Here is a 22871-nt window from a genome sequence, read left to right on the forward strand (position 1 = left end):
CGGTGGGAGGGGCTTAAAAATGGATGTGGCTTAATAGAAAAGCGGGAGGGGCTTAATAGAAAAGTGGGAGGGGCTTAATAGAAAAGTGGGAGTGGCTTAAAACCAATGGGAGGGGCTTAATAGAAAAGTGGGAGGGGCTTAAACGTGGGTGGAGTTAGGGTTAAAAGTGAGGGTTGGATTAGGGTTAGGGTTAGGGTTGAAAGTGAGGGTTGGGTTAGGGTTAGGGTTAGGGTTAAAATTGAGGGTTGGATTAGGGTTAGGGTTAGGGTTGAAAGTGAGGGTTGAAAGTTGGTGGGGTTTAAAAGGGGAGGAGCCTAACAGAAAAGTGGGAGGGGCTTAATAGAAAAGTGGGAGTGGCTTAATAGAAAAGTAGGAGGGGCTTAAAAACGGTGGGAGGGGCTTAAAATGGGTGTGGCTTAATAGAAAAGTGGGAGGGGCTTAATAGAAAAGTGGGAGTGGCTTCAAAACGGCGGGAGGGGCTTAAAAACGGTGGGAGGGGCTTAAAAATGGGTGTGGCTTAATAGAAAAGTGGGAGGGGCTTAATAGAAAAGTGGGAGTGGCTTAAAAACGGTGGGAGGGGCTTAAAAACGATGGGAGGGGCTTAAAATGGGTGTGGCTTAATAGGAAAAGTGGGAGGGGCTTAATAGAAAAGTGGGAGTGGCTTAAAAACGGTGGGAGGGGCTTAAAAACGGTGGGAGGGGCTTAAAAATGGGTGTGGCTTAATAGAAAAGTGGGAGGGGCTTAATAGAAAAGTGGGAGGGGCTTAATAGAAAAGTGGGAGGGGCTTAATAGAAAAGTGGGAGGGGCTTAATAGAAAAGTAGGAGGGGCTTAAAAACGGTGGGAGGGGCTTAAAATGGGTGTGGCTTAATAGAAAAGTGGGAGGGGCTTAATAGAAAAGTAGGAGGGGCTTAAAAACGGTGGGAGGGGCTTAAAATGGGTGTGGCTTAATAGAAAAGTGGGAGGGGCTTAATAGAAAAGTGGGAGTGGCTTCAAAACGGCGGGAGGGGCTTAAAAACGGTGGGAGGGGCTTAAAAATGGGTGTGGCTTAATAGAAAAGTGGGAGGGGCTTAATAGAAAAGTGGGAGTGGCTTAAAAACGGTGGGGGGGGGCTTAAAAACGATGGGAGGGGCTTAAAATGGGTGTGGCTTAATAGAAAAGTGGGAGGGGCTTAATAGAAAAGTGGGAGTGGCTTAAAAACGGTGGGAGGGGCTTAAAAACGGTGGGAGGGGCTTAAAAATGGGTGTGGCTTAATAGAAAAGTGGGAGGGGCTTAATAGAAAAGTGGGAGGGGCTTAATAGAAAAGTAGGAGGGGCTTAAAAACGGTGGGAGGGGCTTAAAATGGGTGTGGCTTAATAGAAAAGTGGGAGGGGCTTAATAGAAAAGTGGGAGTGGCTTCAAAACGGCGGGAGGGGCTTAAAAACGGTGGGAGGGGGTTAAAAATGGGTGTGGCTTAATAGAAAAGTGGGAGGGGCTTAATAGAAAAGTGGGAGTGGCTTAAAACGGTGGGAGTGGCTTAAAAACGGTGGGAGGGGCTTAAAAATGGGTGTGGTTTAATAGAAAAGTGGGAGGGGCTTAATAGAAAAGTGGGAGTGGCTTAAAAACGGTGGGAGGGGCTTAAAACGGTGGGAGGGGCTTAAAAATGGATGTGGCTTAATAGAAAAGCGGGAGGGGCTTAATAGAAAAGTGGGAGGGGCTTAATAGAAAAGTGGGAGTGGCTTAAAACCAATGGGAGGGGCTTAATAGAAAAGTGGGAGGGGCTTAAACGTGGGTGGAGTTAGGGTTAAAAGTGAGGGTTGGATTAGGGTTAGGGTTAGGGTTGAAAGTGAGGGTTGGGTTAGGGTTAGGGTTAGGGTTAAAATTGAGGGTTGGATTAGGGTTAGGGTTAGGGTTGAAAGTGAGGGTTGAAAGTTGGTGGGGTTTAAAAGGGGAGGAGCCTAACAGAAAAGTGGGAGGGGCTTAATAGAAAAGTGGGAGGGGCTTAATAGAAAAGTAGGAGGGGCTTAAAAACGGTGGGAGGGGCTTAAAATGGGTGTGGCTTAATAGAAAAGTGGGAGGGGCTTAATAGAAAAGTGGGAGTGGCTTAAAACCAATGGGAGGGGCTTAATAGAAAAGTGGGAGGGGCTTAAACGTGGGTGGAGTTAGGGTTAAAAGTGAGGGTTGGATTAGGGTTAGGGTTAGGGTTGAAAGTGAGGGTTGGGTTAGGGTTAGGGTTAGGGTTAAAATTGAGGGTTGGATTAGGGTTAGGGTTAGGGTTGAAAGTGAGGGTTGAAAGTTGGTGGGGTTTAAAAGGGGAGGAGCCTAACAGAAAAGTGGGAGGGGCTTAATAGAAAAGTGGGAGTGGCTTAATAGAAAAGTAGGAGGGGCTTAAAAACGGTGGGAGGGGCTTAAAATGGGTGTGGCTTAATAGAAAAGTGGGAGGGGCTTAATAGAAAAGTGGGAGTGGCTTCAAAACGGCGGGAGGGGCTTAAAAACGGTGGGAGGGGCTTAAAAATGGGTGTGGCTTAATAGAAAAGTGGGAGGGGCTTAATAGAAAAGTGGGAGTGGCTTAAAAACGGTGGGAGGGGCTTAAAAACGATGGGAGGGGCTTAAAATGGGTGTGGCTTAATAGGAAAAGTGGGAGGGGCTTAATAGAAAAGTGGGAGTGGCTTAAAAACGGTGGGAGGGGCTTAAAAACGGTGGGAGGGGCTTAAAAATGGGTGTGGCTTAATAGAAAAGTGGGAGGGGCTTAATAGAAAAGTGGGAGGGGCTTAATAGAAAAGTGGGAGGGGCTTAATAGAAAAGTGGGAGGGGCTTAATAGAAAAGTAGGAGGGGCTTAAAAACGGTGGGAGGGGCTTAAAATGGGTGTGGCTTAATAGAAAAGTGGGAGGGGCTTAATAGAAAAGTAGGAGGGGCTTAAAAACGGTGGGAGGGGCTTAAAATGGGTGTGGCTTAATAGAAAAGTGGGAGGGGCTTAATAGAAAAGTGGGAGTGGCTTCAAAACGGCGGGAGGGGCTTAAAAACGGTGGGAGGGGCTTAAAAATGGGTGTGGCTTAATAGAAAAGTGGGAGGGGCTTAATAGAAAAGTGGGAGTGGCTTAAAAACGGTGGGGGGGGGGCTTAAAAACGATGGGAGGGGCTTAAAATGGGTGTGGCTTAATAGAAAAGTGGGAGGGGCTTAATAGAAAAGTGGGAGTGGCTTAAAAACGGTGGGAGGGGCTTAAAAACGGTGGGAGGGGCTTAAAAATGGGTGTGGCTTAATAGAAAAGTGGGAGGGGCTTAATAGAAAAGTGGGAGTGGCTTAAAAACGGTGGGAGGGGCTTAAAAATGGGTGTGGTTTAATAGAAAAGTGGGAGGGGCTTAATAGAAAAGTGGGAGTGGCTTAAAAACGGTGGGAGGGGCTTAAAACGGTGGGAGGGGCTTAAAAATGGATGTGGCTTAATAGAAAAGCGGGAGGGGCTTAATAGAAAAGTGGGAGGGGCTTAATAGAAAAGTGGGAGTGGCTTAAAACCAATGGGAGGGGCTTAATAGAAAAGTGGGAGGGGCTTAAACGTGGGTGGAGTTAGGGTTAAAAGTGAGGGTTGGATTAGGGTTAGGGTTAGGGTTGAAAGTGAGGGTTGGGTTAGGGTTAGGGTTAGGGTTAAAATTGAGGGTTGGATTAGGGTTAGGGTTAGGGTTGAAAGTGAGGGTTGAAAGTTGGTGGGGTTTAAAAGGGGAGGAGCCTAACAGAAAAGTGGGAGGGGCTTAATAGAAAAGTGGGAGTGGCTTAATAGAAAAGTAGGAGGGGCTTAAAAACGGTGGGAGGGGCTTAAAATGGGTGTGGCTTAATAGAAAAGTGGGAGGGGCTTAATAGAAAAGTGGGAGTGGCTTCAAAACGGCGGGAGGGGCTTAAAAACGGTGGGAGGGGCTTAAAAATGGGTGTGGCTTAATAGAAAAGTGGGAGGGGCTTAATAGAAAAGTGGGAGTGGCTTAAAAACGGTGGGAGGGGCTTAAAAACGATGGGAGGGGCTTAAAATGGGTGTGGCTTAATAGGAAAAGTGGGAGGGGCTTAATAGAAAAGTGGGAGTGGCTTAAAAACGGTGGGAGGGGCTTAAAAACGGTGGGAGGGGCTTAAAAATGGGTGTGGCTTAATAGAAAAGTGGGAGGGGCTTAATAGAAAAGTGGGAGGGGCTTAATAGAAAAGTGGGAGGGGCTTAATAGAAAAGTGGGAGGGGCTTAATAGAAAAGTAGGAGGGGCTTAAAAACGGTGGGAGGGGCTTAAAATGGGTGTGGCTTAATAGAAAAGTGGGAGGGGCTTAATAGAAAAGTAGGAGGGGCTTAAAAACGGTGGGAGGGGCTTAAAATGGGTGTGGCTTAATAGAAAAGTGGGAGGGGCTTAATAGAAAAGTGGGAGTGGCTTCAAAACGGCGGGAGGGGCTTAAAAACGGTGGGAGGGGCTTAAAAATGGGTGTGGCTTAATAGAAAAGTGGGAGGGGCTTAATAGAAAAGTGGGAGTGGCTTAAAAACGGTGGGAGGGGCTTAAAAACGATGGGAGGGGCTTAAAATGGGTGTGGCTTAATAGGAAAAGTGGGAGGGGCTTAATAGAAAAGTGGGAGTGGCTTAAAAACGGTGGGAGGGGCTTAAAAACGGTGGGAGGGGCTTAAAAATGGGTGTGGCTTAATAGAAAAGTGGGAGGGGCTTAATAGAAAAGTGGGAGGGGCTTAATAGAAAAGTGGGAGGGGCTTAATAGAAAAGTGGGAGGGGCTTAATAGAAAAGTAGGAGGGGCTTAAAAACGGTGGGAGGGGCTTAAAATGGGTGTGGCTTAATAGAAAAGTGGGAGGGGCTTAATAGAAAAGTAGGAGGGGCTTAAAAACGGTGGGAGGGGCTTAAAATGGGTGTGGCTTAATAGAAAAGTGGGAGGGGCTTAATAGAAAAGTGGGAGTGGCTTCAAAACGGCGGGAGGGGCTTAAAAACGGTGGGAGGGGCTTAAAAATGGGTGTGGCTTAATAGAAAAGTGGGAGGGGCTTAATAGAAAAGTGGGAGTGGCTTAAAAACGGTGGGGGGGGGCTTAAAAACGATGGGAGGGGCTTAAAATGGGTGTGGCTTAATAGAAAAGTGGGAGGGGCTTAATAGAAAAGTGGGAGTGGCTTAAAAACGGTGGGAGGGGCTTAAAAACGGTGGGAGGGGCTTAAAAATGGGTGTGGCTTAATAGAAAAGTGGGAGGGGCTTAATAGAAAAGTGGGAGGGGCTTAATAGAAAAGTAGGAGGGGCTTAAAAACGGTGGGAGGGGCTTAAAATGGGTGTGGCTTAATAGAAAAGTGGGAGGGGCTTAATAGAAAAGTGGGAGTGGCTTCAAAACGGCGGGAGGGGCTTAAAAACGGTGGGAGGGGGTTAAAAATGGGTGTGGCTTAATAGAAAAGTGGGAGGGGCTTAATAGAAAAGTGGGAGTGGCTTAAAACGGTGGGAGGGGCTTAAAAACGGTGGGAGGGGCTTAAAAATGGGTGTGGTTTAATAGAAAAGTGGGAGGGGCTTAATAGAAAAGTGGGAGTGGCTTAAAAACGGTGGGAGGGGCTTAAAACGGTGGGAGGGGCTTAAAAATGGATGTGGCTTAATAGAAAAGCGGGAGGGGCTTAATAGAAAAGTGGGAGGGGCTTAATAGAAAAGTGGGAGTGGCTTAAAACCAATGGGAGGGGCTTAATAGAAAAGTGGGAGGGGCTTAAACGTGGGTGGAGTTAGGGTTAAAAGTGAGGGTTGGATTAGGGTTAGGGTTAGGGTTGAAAGTGAGGGTTGGGTTAGGGTTAGGGTTAGGGTTAAAATTGAGGGTTGGATTAGGGTTAGGGTTAGGGTTGAAAGTGAGGGTTGAAAGTTGGTGGGGTTTAAAAGGGGAGGAGCCTAACAGAAAAGTGGGAGGGGCTTAATAGAAAAGTGGGAGGGGCTTAATAGAAAAGTAGGAGGGGCTTAAAAACGGTGGGAGGGGCTTAAAATGGGTGTGGCTTAATAGAAAAGTGGGAGGGGCTTAATAGAAAAGTGGGAGTGGCTTAAAACCAATGGGAGGGGCTTAATAGAAAAGTGGGAGGGGCTTAAACGTGGGTGGAGTTAGGGTTAAAAGTGAGGGTTGGATTAGGGTTAGGGTTAGGGTTGAAAGTGAGGGTTGGGTTAGGGTTAGGGTTAGGGTTAAAATTGAGGGTTGGATTAGGGTTAGGGTTAGGGTTGAAAGTGAGGGTTGAAAGTTGGTGGGGTTTAAAAGGGGAGGAGCCTAACAGAAAAGTGGGAGGGGCTTAATAGAAAAGTGGGAGTGGCTTAATAGAAAAGTAGGAGGGGCTTAAAAACGGTGGGAGGGGCTTAAAATGGGTGTGGCTTAATAGAAAAGTGGGAGGGGCTTAATAGAAAAGTGGGAGTGGCTTCAAAACGGCGGGAGGGGCTTAAAAACGGTGGGAGGGGCTTAAAAATGGGTGTGGCTTAATAGAAAAGTGGGAGGGGCTTAATAGAAAAGTGGGAGTGGCTTAAAAACGGTGGGAGGGGCTTAAAAACGATGGGAGGGGCTTAAAATGGGTGTGGCTTAATAGGAAAAGTGGGAGGGGCTTAATAGAAAAGTGGGAGTGGCTTAAAAACGGTGGGAGGGGCTTAAAAACGGTGGGAGGGGCTTAAAAATGGGTGTGGCTTAATAGAAAAGTGGGAGGGGCTTAATAGAAAAGTGGGAGGGGCTTAATAGAAAAGTGGGAGGGGCTTAATAGAAAAGTGGGAGGGGCTTAATAGAAAAGTAGGAGGGGCTTAAAAACGGTGGGAGGGGCTTAAAATGGGTGTGGCTTAATAGAAAAGTGGGAGGGGCTTAATAGAAAAGTAGGAGGGGCTTAAAAACGGTGGGAGGGGCTTAAAATGGGTGTGGCTTAATAGAAAAGTGGGAGGGGCTTAATAGAAAAGTGGGAGTGGCTTCAAAACGGCGGGAGGGGCTTAAAAACGGTGGGAGGGGCTTAAAAATGGGTGTGGCTTAATAGAAAAGTGGGAGGGGCTTAATAGAAAAGTGGGAGTGGCTTAAAAACGGTGGGGGGGGGCTTAAAAACGATGGGAGGGGCTTAAAATGGGTGTGGCTTAATAGAAAAGTGGGAGGGGCTTAATAGAAAAGTGGGAGTGGCTTAAAAACGGTGGGAGGGGCTTAAAAACGGTGGGAGGGGCTTAAAAATGGGTGTGGCTTAATAGAAAAGTGGGAGGGGCTTAATAGAAAAGTGGGAGGGGCTTAATAGAAAAGTAGGAGGGGCTTAAAAACGGTGGGAGGGGCTTAAAATGGGTGTGGCTTAATAGAAAAGTGGGAGGGGCTTAATAGAAAAGTGGGAGTGGCTTCAAAACGGCGGGAGGGGCTTAAAAACGGTGGGAGGGGGTTAAAAATGGGTGTGGCTTAATAGAAAAGTGGGAGGGGCTTAATAGAAAAGTGGGAGTGGCTTAAAACGGTGGGAGTGGCTTAAAAACGGTGGGAGGGGCTTAAAAATGGGTGTGGTTTAATAGAAAAGTGGGAGGGGCTTAATAGAAAAGTGGGAGTGGCTTAAAAACGGTGGGAGGGGCTTAAAACGGTGGGAGGGGCTTAAAAATGGATGTGGCTTAATAGAAAAGCGGGAGGGGCTTAATAGAAAAGTGGGAGGGGCTTAATAGAAAAGTGGGAGTGGCTTAAAACCAATGGGAGGGGCTTAATAGAAAAGTGGGAGGGGCTTAAACGTGGGTGGAGTTAGGGTTAAAAGTGAGGGTTGGATTAGGGTTAGGGTTAGGGTTGAAAGTGAGGGTTGGGTTAGGGTTAGGGTTAGGGTTAAAATTGAGGGTTGGATTAGGGTTAGGGTTAGGGTTGAAAGTGAGGGTTGAAAGTTGGTGGGGTTTAAAAGGGGAGGAGCCTAACAGAAAAGTGGGAGGGGCTTAATAGAAAAGTGGGAGTGGCTTAATAGAAAAGTAGGAGGGGCTTAAAAACGGTGGGAGGGGCTTAAAATGGGTGTGGCTTAATAGAAAAGTGGGAGGGGCTTAATAGAAAAGTGGGAGTGGCTTAAAACCAATGGGAGGGGCTTAATAGAAAAGTGGGAGGGGCTTAAACGTGGGTGGAGTTAGGGTTAAAAGTGAGGGTTGGATTAGGGTTAGGGTTAGGGTTGAAAGTGAGGGTTGGGTTAGGGTTAGGGTTAGGGTTAAAATTGAGGGTTGGATTAGGGTTAGGGTTAGGGTTGAAAGTGAGGGTTGAAAGTTGGTGGGGTTTAAAAGGGGAGGAGCCTAACAGAAAAGTGGGAGGGGCTTAATAGAAAAGTGGGAGTGGCTTAATAGAAAAGTAGGAGGGGCTTAAAAACGGTGGGAGGGGCTTAAAATGGGTGTGGCTTAATAGAAAAGTGGGAGGGGCTTAATAGAAAAGTGGGAGTGGCTTCAAAACGGCGGGAGGGGCTTAAAAACGGTGGGAGGGGCTTAAAAATGGGTGTGGCTTAATAGAAAAGTGGGAGGGGCTTAATAGAAAAGTGGGAGTGGCTTAAAAACGGTGGGAGGGGCTTAAAAACGATGGGAGGGGCTTAAAATGGGTGTGGCTTAATAGGAAAAGTGGGAGGGGCTTAATAGAAAAGTGGGAGTGGCTTAAAAACGGTGGGAGGGGCTTAAAAACGGTGGGAGGGGCTTAAAAATGGGTGTGGCTTAATAGAAAAGTGGGAGGGGCTTAATAGAAAAGTGGGAGGGGCTTAATAGAAAAGTGGGAGGGGCTTAATAGAAAAGTGGGAGGGGCTTAATAGAAAAGTAGGAGGGGCTTAAAAACGGTGGGAGGGGCTTAAAATGGGTGTGGCTTAATAGAAAAGTGGGAGGGGCTTAATAGAAAAGTAGGAGGGGCTTAAAAACGGTGGGAGGGGCTTAAAATGGGTGTGGCTTAATAGAAAAGTGGGAGGGGCTTAATAGAAAAGTGGGAGTGGCTTCAAAACGGCGGGAGGGGCTTAAAAACGGTGGGAGGGGCTTAAAAATGGGTGTGGCTTAATAGAAAAGTGGGAGGGGCTTAATAGAAAAGTGGGAGTGGCTTAAAAACGGTGGGGGGGGGCTTAAAAACGATGGGAGGGGCTTAAAATGGGTGTGGCTTAATAGAAAAGTGGGAGGGGCTTAATAGAAAAGTGGGAGTGGCTTAAAAACGGTGGGAGGGGCTTAAAAACGGTGGGAGGGGCTTAAAAATGGGTGTGGCTTAATAGAAAAGTGGGAGGGGCTTAATAGAAAAGTGGGAGGGGCTTAATAGAAAAGTAGGAGGGGCTTAAAAACGGTGGGAGGGGCTTAAAATGGGTGTGGCTTAATAGAAAAGTGGGAGGGGCTTAATAGAAAAGTGGGAGTGGCTTCAAAACGGCGGGAGGGGCTTAAAAACGGTGGGAGGGGGTTAAAAATGGGTGTGGCTTAATAGAAAAGTGGGAGGGGCTTAATAGAAAAGTGGGAGTGGCTTAAAACGGTGGGAGTGGCTTAAAAACGGTGGGAGGGGCTTAAAAATGGGTGTGGTTTAATAGAAAAGTGGGAGGGGCTTAATAGAAAAGTGGGAGTGGCTTAAAAACGGTGGGAGGGGCTTAAAACGGTGGGAGGGGCTTAAAAATGGATGTGGCTTAATAGAAAAGCGGGAGGGGCTTAATAGAAAAGTGGGAGGGGCTTAATAGAAAAGTGGGAGTGGCTTAAAACCAATGGGAGGGGCTTAATAGAAAAGTGGGAGGGGCTTAAACGTGGGTGGAGTTAGGGTTAAAAGTGAGGGTTGGATTAGGGTTAGGGTTAGGGTTGAAAGTGAGGGTTGGGTTAGGGTTAGGGTTAGGGTTAAAATTGAGGGTTGGATTAGGGTTAGGGTTAGGGTTAGGGTTAGGGTTAGGGTTAGGGTTAGGGTTAGGGTTAGGGTTAGGGTTAGGGTTAGGGTTAGGGTTAGGGTTAGGGTTAGGGTTAGGGTTAGGGTTATAGGGGAATACGAAAATTTAGGTATGTGACTCATTTGGGTACTAACCAATCAGAGAAGAGTTAGGGTTGAAAGTTAGGGTTGAAAGTTAGGGTTGAAAGTTAGGGTTGAAAGTTAGGGTTGAAAGTTAGGGTTGACACTTAGGATTATTTTTCTATTTTTGTTTGGCCCAGGGTTATAGGGGAATACGAAAATTTAGGTATGTGACTCATTTGGGTACTAACCAATCAGAGAAGAGTTAGGGTTGAAAGTTAGGGTTGAAAGTTAGGGTTGAAAGTTAGGGTTGAAAGTTAGGGTTGAAAGTTAGGGTTGACACTTAGGATTATTTTTCTATTTTTGTTTGGCCCAGGGTTATAGGGGAATACGAAAATTTAGGTATGTGACTCATTTGGGTACTAACCAATCAGAGAAGAGTTAGGGTTGAAAGTTAGGGTTGAAAGTTAGGGTTGAAAGTTAGGGTTGAAAGTTAGGGTTGAAAGTTAGGGTTGAAAGTTAGGGTTGAAAGTTAGGGTTGACACTTAGGATTATTAGGGTTAGGGTTAGGGTTAGGGTTAGGGTTAGGGTTATAGGGGAATACGAAAATTTAGGTATGTGACTCATTTGGGTACTAACCAATCAGAGAAGAGTTAGGGTTGAAAGTTAGGGTTGAAAGTTAGGGTTGAAAGTTAGGGTTGAAAGTTAGGGTTGAAAGTTAGGGTTGACACTTAGGATTATTTTTCTATTTTTGTTTGGCCCAGGGTTATAGGGGAATACGAAAATTTAGGTATGTGACTCATTTGGGTACTAACCAATCAGAGAAGAGTTAGGGTTGAAAGTTAGGGTTGAAAGTTAGGGTTGAAAGTTAGGGTTGAAAGTTAGGGTTGAAAGTTAGGGTTGAAAGTTAGGGTTGAAAGTTAGGGTTGACACTTAGGATTATTTTTCTATTTTTGTTTGGCCCAGGGTTATAGGGGAATACGAAAATTTAGGTATGTGACTCATTTGGGTACTAACCAATCAGAGAAGAGTTAGGGTTGAAAGTTAGGGTTGAAAGTTAGGGTTGAAAGTTAGGGTTGACACTTAGGATTATTTTTCTATTTTTGTTTGGCCCAGGGTTATAGGGGAATACGAAAATTTAGGTATGTGACTCATTTGGGTACTAACCAATCAGAGAAGAGTTAGGGTTGAAAGTTAGGGTTGAAAGTTAGGGTTGAAAGTTAGGGTTGACACTTAGGATTATTTTTCTATTTTTGTTTGGCCCAGGGTTATAGGGGAATACGAAAATTTAGGTATGTGACTCATTTGGGTACTAACCAATCAGAGAAGAGTTAGGGTTGAAAGTTAGGGTTGAAAGTTAGGGTTGAAAGTTAGGGTTGAAAGTTAGGGTTGAAAGTTAGGGTTGAAAGTTAGGGTTGACACTTAGGATTATTTTTCTATTTTTGTTTGGCCCAGGGTTATAGGGGAATACGAAAATTTAGGTATGTGACTCATTTGGGTACTAACCAATCAGAGAAGAGTTAGGGTTGAAAGTTAGGGTTGAAAGTTAGGGTTGAAAGTTAGGGTTGAAAGTTAGGGTTGAAAGTTAGGGTTGACACTTAGGATTATTTTTCTATTTTTGTTTGGCCCAGGGTTATAGGGGAATACGAAAATTTAGGTATGTGACTCATTTGGGTACTAACCAATCAGAGAAGAGTTAGGGTTGAAAGTTAGGGTTGAAAGTTAGGGTTGAAAGTTAGGGTTGAAAGTTAGGGTTGACACTTAGGATTATTTTTCTATTTTTGTTTGGCCCAGGGTTATAGGGGAATACGAAAATTTAGGTATGTGACTCATTTGGGTACTAACCAATCAGAGAAGAGTTAGGGTTGAAAGTTAGGGTTGAAAGTTAGGGTTGAAAGTTAGGGTTGAAAGTTAGGGTTGAAAGTTAGGGTTGACACTTAGGATTATTTTTCTATTTTTGTTTGGCCCAGGGTTATAGGGGAATACGAAAATTTAGGTATGTGACTCATTTGGGTACTAACCAATCAGAGAAGAGTTAGGGTTGAAAGTTAGGGTTGAAAGTTAGGGTTGAAAGTTAGGGTTGAAAGTTAGGGTTGAAAGTTAGGATTATTTTTCTATTTTTGTTTGGCCCAGGGTTATAGGGGAATACGAAAATTTAGGTATGTGACTCATTTGGGTACTAACCAATCAGAGAAGAGTTAGGGTTGAAAGTTAGGGTTGAAAGTTAGGGTTGAAAGTTAGGGTTGAAAGTTAGGGTTGAAAGTTAGGGTTGAAAGTTAGGGTTGAAAGTTAGGGTTGACACTTAGGATTATTTTTCTATTTTTGTTTGGCCCAGGGTTATAGGGGAATACGAAAATTTAGGTATGTGACTCATTTGGGTACTAACCAATCAGAGAAGAGTTAGGGTTGAAAGTTAGGGTTGAAAGTTAGGGTTAGGGTTAGGGTTAGGGTTAGGGTTAGGGTTAGGGTTAGGGTTATAGGGGAATACGAAAATTTAGGTATGTGACTCATTTGGGTACTAACCAATCAGAGAAGAGTTAGGGTTGAAAGTTAGGGTTGAAAGTTAGGGTTGAAAGTTAGGGTTGAAAGTTAGGGTTGACACTTAGGATTATTTTTCTATTTTTGTTTGGCCCAGGGTTACAGGGGAATACGAAAATTTAGGTATGTGACTCATTTGGGTACTAACCAATCAGAGAAGAGTTAGGGTTGAAAGTTAGGGTTGAAAGTTAGGGTTGAAAGTTAGGGTTGAAAGGTAGGGTTAGGGTTAGGGTTAGGGTTAGGGTTAGGGTTATAGGGGAATACGAAAATTTAGGTATGTGACTCATTTGGGTACTAACCAATCAGAGAAGAGTTAGGGTTGAAAGTTAGGGTTGAAAGTTAGGGTTGAAAGTTAGGGTTGAAAGTTAGGGTTGAAAGTTAGGGTTGAAAGTTAGGGTTGAAAGTTAGGATTATTTTTCTATTTTTGTTTGTCCCAGGGTTATAGGGGAATACGAAAATTTAGGTATGTGACTCATTTGGGTACTAACCAATCAGAGAAGAGTTAGGGTTAGTGTTCAAAGTTAGGGTTGACCCTTATGATTATTTTTGTATTTGTGTTTGGTTAAAAAAGAATAGAAAATTTTTAGTTATGTGACTCATTAAGTCACACTTGACCAATGAGAGTTAAGTTCTGAATAATTTAGGGAGGGTGTGGTTTGGGGTTGAAAGTGTGGTAAGAAAAAGTGTAAGTGGGTAAGCAGGTGAGGGAGGTTGTGGGTAGGTGGGTGAGGGAGGTTTAGGGATGTATGGTGGGTGTGGGTAAGGGAGGTTGAAGGTTTGTGAGGGAAGGTGGATGATGAAGAGAGTGGGTAGGTGGTGTTGTAGGTGGATTAGGGAGGGTGAGTAAATGTGTTTGGGAGGGTGAGGATGAAGGTGGGTGAAAAAAGTGTGGGTCAGTTAAGGTATGGGTGAGTGGGCAAGGGTGAGGCTGGGTATGGGTGTGCAGGTAAGGGTGGTGAAGGTGAATTTTAATATGGATGATGGAGGGTAGAAGGTGGGTGAGGGAGGTTGGGTGAAGGAGGGTTTGGGAAGGTGATGTTGAAGGTGGGTGAGGGATGGTTAATATGGGTATAGGAGGCTTTGTAGGTAAGGTTGAGGCCAGTAAGGTAGAGTAAACGTGGGTAAGGGAGGGTGATGATTAAGGTGGAAGAGGGAGGGTGTGTTTAGGTGGGGTTAAAGGTTGGTGAATGGGCAATGGTGGGTGGGTGAAGGTGGATGAGGTGGTGGGTTATAGTGAACATGGGTCAAGGAGGGTAAGAGCAGGTGAGGGAGGGCATGGAATCAGTCTGTGAGCCTGACCTTTCTATTTTGTTGTATATATTCTATTCCCTATCCAATTGACATGTTGCATTTATATGCAGTTAGTCATTCAAAAATTTGAAAACTCTTGCATTCGTTGCATGTTAGCGAGAGGCACCCTTAGAGGTAAAGAGCTAGCTTTTACCTCACTACTAAGTACTTGGACATTGAGGACTAGATCCATTTTGTACAGAGCGGAGCTTCTCCTCTGCCGTATGCTAGGAGTGAAGAAGCACTACTGTCTATCGTCCGTAAAGGGGTATGCTTTCTTCCCCCAATTTACAGTCGAGCTAGCGCTGCAGATGGGACAGTAGCGAAGAGTTCACTGCCTGACTCTAAAAGGGCACACTCGTGTAAAGGGAGAGAAATCAACTCAAAGCTTTATATCCTGAGAGATAAAAGCAATGCATTGTGTAGGTGTACTCACTTACCTCTACTACTTACCTCCTTGTTTGTATGTCCTTTGTGAACAGCATCTTGATAGACGAACTTACCTATTTTCATACTGCAAATAAATTTTACCCAAGATAAGTGAAAAAATATAATGCAATCCCCTTTAGAGCAATGCAGTTGAGGACCCTCTTTCACTGATGGACTAAATAAACGATGCTTAGACTGAGTGAGAGAGGGGTTTGTGAGAGAGAGGGGAGAGTGGTAGTCCTTGAGAGAGAGAAAGAAAGGACATTTGTGAGAGTAAAATACAGGTGATTTAGAAGGAGCAGGGATGCTAGTCAGGGAGAGTAATAGAGAGCAGGGAGAGAAAGAGACGGTGTGAGAAAGAAAGAGAGAGAGAGAAGTGGAAGAAAGAAATGTGTGTGAGAGCAAGAGACGGGTTGAAATGAAAGAGATAGAGTGGCAGTAAGAGAGAAAAAATTTGAGAGAAGGGAGAGGGAGAGAGAAGGGAGAGGGAGAGAGAAGGGAGAGGGAGAGAGAAGGGAGTGACAAGTGTGAGAGGAGGGACAGAGAAGGGAGAGGGAGAGAGAAGGGAGAGGGAGAGAAAAGGAAAAGGGAGAGAAAAGGAAAAGGGAGAGAAAAGGAAAAGGGAGAGAAAAGGAAAAGGGAGAGAAAAGGAAAAGGGAGAGAAAAGGAAAAGGGAGAGAAAAGGAAAAGGGAGAGAAAAGGAAAAGGGAGAGAAAAGGAAAAGGGAGAGAAAAGGAAAAGGGAGAGAAAAGCAAAAGGGAGAGAAAAGGGAGAGAAAAGGGAGAGAAAAGGGAGAGAAAAGGGAGAGAAAGGGGAGAGAAAGGGGAGAGAAAGGGGAGAGAAAAGGGAGAGAAAATTAAAGGGAGATAGAAGGAAAAGGGAGAGAAAAGGAAGAGGGAGAGAGAATGGAGAGACAAGGGAGAGGGAGAGACAAGGAAAGGGAGAGAGAAGGGATAGGGAGAGAGAAGGGAGAGGGAGAGAGATGGGAGTGACAAGGGAGAGAGGAGGGAGAGCGAAGGAAGAGGGAGAGAGAAAAGGGAGAGAGAGAGAGAAGGGAGAGAAAGAGAGTGATGAGGGAGTGACAAGGAAAAGGGAGAGAGAAGGGAGAGGGAGAGAGAAGGGAGAGGGAGAGAGGAGAGAGAAAAGGGAGAGAGAGAGAAGGGAGAGGGAGAGACAGAGAGAAGGAAGAGGGTGAGAGAGAAGGGAAAGGGAGAGAGAGAGAAGGGAGAGGGAGAGAGAGAGGTAGAGGGAATGACGAGGGAGTTATAAGGGAGAGGGCGAGAGAAGGGAGGGGGAGAGAGAGAGAGAGAGAGAGAAGGGAGTGGAGAAAGAGAGAAGGGAGAGGGAGAGCGAAGGAAAGGGGAGGCAAGGAAAAGGGAGAGAATGGAGATAAGGAAAAGGGAGAGAGCATGGAAAGGGAGAGAGAAGTAAGAGGGAGAGAGAAGGAAGAGGGAGAGAGAAGGGATAGGGAGAGAGAAGGCAGAGAGAAGGCAGAGGGATAGAGAAGGGAGTGAGAAAAGGGAGAGAGAAAGAAAAGGGAGAGAGAAGGGAAAAGGAGAGAGAAGGAAAAGGGAGAGAGAAGGAAAGGGAGAGAGAAGGAAAGGGAGAGAGAATGGAGAGACAAGGGAGAGGGAGAGACAAGGAAAGGGAGAGAGAAGGGATAGGGAGAGAGAAGGGAGAGGGAGAGAGAAGGGGGTGACAAGGGAGAGAGGAGGGAGAGAGAAGGGAGAGGGAGAGAGAAGGAAAAGGGAGGGGAAAGGAAAAGGGAGAGAGAAGGAAGAGTTAGGGTTAGGGTTAGGGTTAGGGTTAGGGTTAGGGTTAGGGTTAGGGTTAGGGTTAGGGTTAGGGTTAGGGTTAGGGTTAGGGTTAGGGTTAGGGTTAGGGTTAGGGTTAGGGTTAGGGTTAGGGTTAGGGTTAGGGTTAGGGTTAGGGTTAGGGTTAGGGTTAGGGTTAGGGTTAGGGTTAGGGTTAGGGTTAGGGTTAGGGTTAGGGTTAGGGTTAGGGTTAGGGTTAGGGTTAGGGTTAGGGTTAGGGTTAGGGTTAGGGTTAGGGTTAGGGTTAGGGTTAGGGTTAGGGTTAGGGTTAGGGTTAGGGTTAGGGTTAGGGTTAGGGTTAGGGTTAGGGTTAGGGTTAGGGTTAGGGTTAGGGTTAGGGTTAGGGTTAGGGTTAGGGTTAGGGTTAGGGTTAGGGTTAGGGTTAGGGTTAGGGTTATAGGGGAATACGAAAATTTAGGTATGTGACTCATTTGGGTACTAACCAATCAGAGAAGAGTTAGGGTTGAAAGTTAGGGTTGAAAGTTAGGGTTGAAAGTTAGGGTTGAAAGTTAGGGTTGAAAGTTAGGGTTGACACTTAGGATTATTTTTCGATTTTTGTTTGGCCCAGGGTTATAGGGGAATACGAAAATTTAGGTATGTGACTCATTTGGGTACTAACCAATCAGAGAAGAGTTAGGGTTGAAAGTTAGGGTTGAAAGTTAGGGTTGAAAGTTAGGGTTGAAAGTTAGGGTTGAAAGTTAGGGTTGACACTTAGGATTATTTTTCTATTTTTGTTTGGCCCAGGGTTATAGGGGAATACGAAAATTTAGGTATGTGACTCATTTGGGTACTAACCAATCAGAGAAGAGTTAGGGTTGAAAGTTAGGGTTGAAAGTTAGGGTTGAAAGTTAGGGTTGACACTTAGGATTATTTTTCTATTTTTGTTTGGCCCAGGGTTATAGGGGAATACGAAAATTTAGGTATGTGACTCATTTGGGTACTAACCAATCAGAGAAGAGTTAGGGTTGAAAGTTAGGGTTGAAAGTTAGGGTTGAAAGTTAGGGTTGAAAGTTAGGGTTGAAAGTTAGGGTTGAAAGTTAGGGTTGACACTTAGGATTATTTTTCTATTTTTGTTTGGCCCAGGGTTATAGGGGAATACGAAAATTTAGGTATGTGACTCATTTGGGTACTAACCAATCAGAGAAGAGTTAGGGTTGAAAGTTAGGGTTGAAAGTTAGGGTTGAAAGTTAGGGTTGAAAGTTAGGGTTGACACTTAGGATTATTTTTCTATTTTTGTTTGGCCCAGGGTTATAGGGGAATACGAAAATTTAGGTATGTGACTCATTTGGGTACTAACCAATCAGAGAAGAGTTAGGGTTGAAAGTTAGGGTTGAAAGTTAGGGTTGAAAGTTAGGGTTGACACTTAGGATTATTTTTCTATTTTTGTTTGGCCCAGGGTTATAGGGGAATACGAAAATTTAGGTATGTGACTCATTTGGGTACTAACCAATCAGAGAAGAGTTAGGGTTGAAAGTTAGGGTTGAAAGTTAGGGTTGAAAGTTAGGGTTGAAAGTTAGGGTTGACACTTAGGATTATTTTTCTATTTTTGTTTGGCCCAGGGTTATAGGGGAATACGAAAATTTAGGTATGTGACTCATTTGGGTACTAACCAATCAGAGAAGAGTTAGGGTTGAAAGTTAGGGTTGAAAGTTAGGGTTGAAAGTTAGGGTTGAAAGTTAGGGTTGACACTTAGGATTATTTTTCGATTTTTGTTTGGCCCAGGGTTATAGGGGAATACGAAAATTTAGGTATGTGACTCATTTGGGTACTAACCAATCAGAGAAGAGTTAGGGTTGAAAGTTAGGGTTGAAAGTTAGGGTTGAAAGTTAGGGTTGACACTTAGGATTATTTTTCTATTTTTGTTTGGCCCAGGGTTATAGGGGAATACGAAAATTTAGGTATGTGACTCATTTGGGTACTAACCAATCAGAGAAGAGTTAGGGTTGAAAGTTAGGGTTGAAAGTTAGGGTTGAAAGTTAGGGTTGAAAGTTAGGGTTGACACTTAGGATTATTTTTCTATTTTTGTTTGGCCCAGGGTTATAGGGGTTAGGGTTAGGGTTAGGGTTAGGGTTAGGGTTAGGGTTATAGGGGAATACGAAAATTTAGGTATGTGACTCATTTGGGTACTAACCAATCAGAGAAGAGTTAGGGTTGAAAGTTAGGGTTGAAAGTTAGGGTTGAAAGTTAGGGTTGGGTTAGGGTTGGGTTAGGGTTAGGGTTAGGGTTAGGGTTATAGGGGAATACGAAAATTTAGGTATGTGACTCATTTGGGTACTAACCAATCAGAGAAGAGTTAGGGTTGAAAGTTAGGGTTGAAAGTTAGGGTTGAAAGTTAGGGTTGAAAGTTAGGGTTGACACTTAGGATTATTTTTCTATTTTTGTTTGGCCCAGGGTTATAGGGGAATACGAAAATTTAGGTATGTGACTCATTTGGGTACTAACCAATCAGAGAAGAGTTAGGGTTGAAAGTTAGGGTTGACATTTAGGATTATTTTTCTATTTTTGTTTGGCCCAGGGTTATAGGGGAATACGAAAATTTAGGTATGTGACTCATTTGGGTACTAACCAATCAGAGAAGAGTTAGGGTTGAAAGTTAGGGTTGAAAGTTAGGGTTGAAAGTTAGGGTTGACACTTAGGATTATTTTTCTATTTTTGTTTGGCCCAGGGTTATAGGGGAATACGAAAATTTAGGTATGTGACTCATTTGGGTACTAACCAATCAGAGAAGAGTTAGGGTTGAAAGTTAGGGTTGAAAGTTAGGGTTGAAAGTTAGGGTTGAAAGTTAGGGTTGACACTTAGGATTATTTTTCTATTTTTGTTTGGCCCAGGGTTATAGGGGAATACGAAAATGTAGGTATGTGACTCATTTGGGTACTAACCAATCAGAGAAGAGTTAGGGTTGAAAGTTAGAGTTGAAAGTTAGAGTTGAAAGTTAGAGTTGAAAGTTAGGGTTGAAAGTTAGGGTTGAAAGTTAGGGTTAGGGTTAGGGTTAGGGTTAGGGTTAGGGTTAGGGTTAGGGTTATAGGGGAATACGAAAATTTAGGTATGTGACTCATTTGGGTACTAACCAATCAGAGAAGAGTTAGGGTTGAAAGTTAGGGTTGAAAGTTAGGGTTGAAAGTTAGGGTTGAAAGTTAGGATTATTTTTCTATTTTTGTTTGGCCCAGGGTTATAGGGGAATACGAAAATTTAGGTATGTGACTCATTTGGGTACTAACCAATCAGAGAAGAGTTAGGGTTGAAAGTTAGGGTTGAAAGTTAGGGTTGAAAGTTAGGGTTGACACTTAGGATTATTTTTCTATTTTTGTTTGGCCCAGGGTTATAGGGGAATACGAAAATTTAGGTATGTGACTCATTTGGGTACTAACCAATCAGAGAAGAGTTAGGGTTGAAAGTTAGGGTTGAAAGTTAGGGTTGAAAGTTAGGGTTGAAAGTTAGGGTTGAAAGTTAGGGTTGAAAGTTAGGGTTGAAAGTTAGGGTTGACACTTAGGATTATTTTTCTATTTTTGTTTGGCCCAGGGTTATAGGGGAATACGAAAATTTAGGTATGTGACTCATTTGGGTACTAACCAATCAGAGAAGAGTTAGGGTTGAAAGTTAGGGTTGAAAGTTAGGGTTGAAAGTTAGGGTTGAAAGTTAGGGTTGACACTTAGGATTATTTTTCTATTTTTGTTTGGCCCAGGGTTATAGGGGAATACGAAAATTTAGGTATGTGACTCATTTGGGTACTAACCAATCAGAGAAGAGTTAGGGTTGAAAGTTAGGGTTGAAAGTTAGGGTTGAAAGTTAGGGTTGACACTTAGGATTATTTTTCTATTTTTGTTTGGCCCAGGGTTATAGGGGAATACGAAAATTTAGGTATGTGACTCATTTGGGTACTAACCAATCAGAGAAGAGTTAGGGTTGAAAGTTAGGGTTGAAAGTTAGGGTTGAAAGTTAGGGTTGAAAGTTAGGGTTGACACTTAGGATTATTTTTCTATTTTTGTTTGGCCCAGGGTTATAGGGGAATACGAAAATTTAGGTATGTGACTCATTTGGGTACTAACCAATCAGAGAAGAGTTAGGGTTGAAAGTTAGGGTTGAAAGTTAGGGTTGAAAGTTAGGGTTGAAAGTTAGGGTTGACACTTAGGATTATTTTTCGATTTTTGTTTGGCCCAGGGTTATAGGGGAATACGAAAATTTAGGTATGTGACTCATTTGGGTACTAACCAATCAGAGAAGAGTTAGGGTTGAAAGTTAGGGTTGAAAGTTAGGGTTGAAAGTTAGGGTTGACACTTAGGATTATTTTTCTATTTTTGTTTGGCCCAGGGTTATAGGGGAATACGAAAATTTAGGTATGTGACTCATTTGGGTACTAACCAATCAGAGAAGAGTTAGGGTTGAAAGTTAGGGTTGAAAGTTAGGGTTGAAAGTTAGGGTTGAAAGTTAGGGTTGACACTTAGGATTATTTTTCTATTTTTGTTTGGCCCAGGGTTATAGGGGTTAGGGTTAGGGTTAGGGTTAGGGTTAGGGTTAGGGTTATAGGGGAATACGAAAATTTAGGTATGTGACTCATTTGGGTACTAACCAATCAGAGAAGAGTTAGGGTTGAAAGTTAGGGTTGAAAGTTAGGGTTGAAAGTTAGGGTTGGGTTAGGGTTAGGGTTAGGGTTAGGGTTAGGGTTAGGGTTAGGGTTAGGGTTAGGGTTAGGGTTAGGGTTAGGGTTAGGGTTAGGGTTAGGGTTAGGGTTAGGGTTAGGGTTAGGGTTAGGGTTAGGGTTAGGGTTAGGGTTAGGGTTAGGGTTAGGGTTAGGGTTAGGGTTATAGGGGAATACGAAAATTTAGGTATGTGACTCATTTGGGTACTAACCAATCAGAGAAGAGTTAGGGTTGAAAGTTAGGGTTGAAAGTTAGGGTTGAAAGTTAGGGTTGAAAGTTAGGGTTGACACTTAGGATTATTTTACTATTTTTGTTTGGCCCAGGGTTATAGGGGAATACGAAAATTTAGGTATGTGACTCATTTGGGTACTAACCAATCAGAGAAGAGTTAGGGTTGAAAGTTAGGGTTGAAAGTTAGGGTTGAAAGTTAGGGTTGAAAGTTAGGGTTGACACTTAGGATTATTTTTCTATTTTTGTTTGGCCCAGGGTTATAGGGGAATACGAAAATTTAGGTATGTGACTCATTTGGGTACTAACCAATCAGAGAAGAGTTAGGGTTGAAAGTTAGGGTTGAAAGTTAGGGTTGAAAGTTAGGGTTGACACTTAGGATTATTTTTCTATTTTTGTTTGGCCCAGGGTTATAGGGGAATATGAAAATTTAGGTATGTGACTCATTTGGGTACTAACCAATCAGAGAAGAGTTAGGGTTGAAAGTTAGGGTTGAAAGTTAGGGTTGAAAGTTAGGGTTGAAAGTTAGGATTATTTTTCTATTTTTGTTTGGCCCAGGGTTATAGGGGAATACGAAAATTTAGGTATGTGACTCATTTGGGTACTAACCAATCAGAGAAGAGTTAGGGTTGAAAGTTAGGGTTGAAAGTTAGGGTTGAAAGTTAGGGTTGAAAGTTAGGGTTGAAAGTTAGGGTTGAAAGTTAGGGTTGACACTTAGGATTATTTTTCGATTTTTGTTTGGCCCAGGGTTATAGGGGAATACGAAAATTTAGGTATGTGACTCATTTGGGTACTAACCAATCAGAGAAGAGTTAGGGTTGAAAGTTAGGGTTGAAAGTTAGGGTTGAAAGTTAGGGTTGAAAGTTAGGGTTGAAAGTTAGGGTTGACACTTAGGATTATTTTTCTATTTTTGTTTGGCCCAGGGTTATAGGGGAATACGAAAATTTAGGTATGTGACTCATTTGGGTACTAACCAATCAGAGAAGAGTTAGGGTTGAAAGTTAGGGTTGAAAGTTAGGGTTGAAAGTTAGGGTTGAAAGTTAGGGTTGACACTTAGGATTATTTTACTATTTTTGTTTGGCCCAGGGTTATAGGGGAATACGAAAATTTAGGTATGTGACTCATTTGGGTACTAACCAATCAGAGAAGAGTTAGGGTTGAAAGTTAGGGTTGAAAGTTAGGGTTGAAAGTTAGGGTTGAAAGTTAGGGTTGAAAGTTAGGATTATTTTTCTATTTTTGTTTGGCCCAGGGTTATAGGGGAATACGAAAATTTAGGTATGTGACTCATTTGGGTACTAACCAATCAGAGAAGAGTTAGGGTTGAAAGTTAGGGTTGAAAGTTAGGGTTGAAAGTTAGGGTTAGGGTTAGGGTTAGGGTTAGGGTTAGGGTTAGGGTTAGGGTTAGGGTTAGGGTTATAGGGGAATACGAAAATTTAGGTATGTGACTCATTTGGGTTAGGGTTAGGGTTAGGGTTAGGGTTAGGGTTAGGGTTAGGGTTAGGGTTATAGGGGAATACGAAAATTTAGGTATGTGACTCATTTGGGTACTAACCAATCAGAGAAGAGTTAGGGTTGAAAGTTAGGGTTGAAAGTTAGGGTTGAAAGTTAGGGTTGAAAGTTAGGGTTGAAAGTTAGGGTTGAAAGTTAGGGTTGAAAGTTAGGGTTGACACTTAGGATTATTTTTCTATTTTTGTTTGGCCCAGGGTTATAGGGGAATACGAAAATTTAGGTATGTGACTAATTTGGGTACTAACCAATCAGAGAAGAGTTAGGGTTGAAAGTTAGGGTTGAAAGTTAGGGTTGAAAGTTAGGGTTGAAAGTTAGGGTTGAAAGTTAGGGTTATTAGGGTTAGGGTTAGGGTTAGGGTTAGGGTTAGGGTTAGGGTTAGGGTTAGGGTTAGGGTTAGGGTTAGGGTTAGGGTTAGGGTTAGGGTTAGGGTTATAGGGGAATACGAAAATTTAGGTATGTGACTCATTTGGGTACTAACCAATCAGAGAAGAGTTAGGGTTGAAAGTTAGGGTTGAAAGTTAGGGTTGAAAGTTAGGGTTGAAAGTTAGGGTTGAAAGTTAGGGTTGACACTTAGGATTATTTT

Source organism: Ascaphus truei, chromosome 9, assembly GCF_040206685.1.
Source record: "Ascaphus truei isolate aAscTru1 chromosome 9, aAscTru1.hap1, whole genome shotgun sequence".
In the NCBI taxonomy this organism is placed as follows: Eukaryota; Metazoa; Chordata; class Amphibia; order Anura; family Ascaphidae; genus Ascaphus; species Ascaphus truei.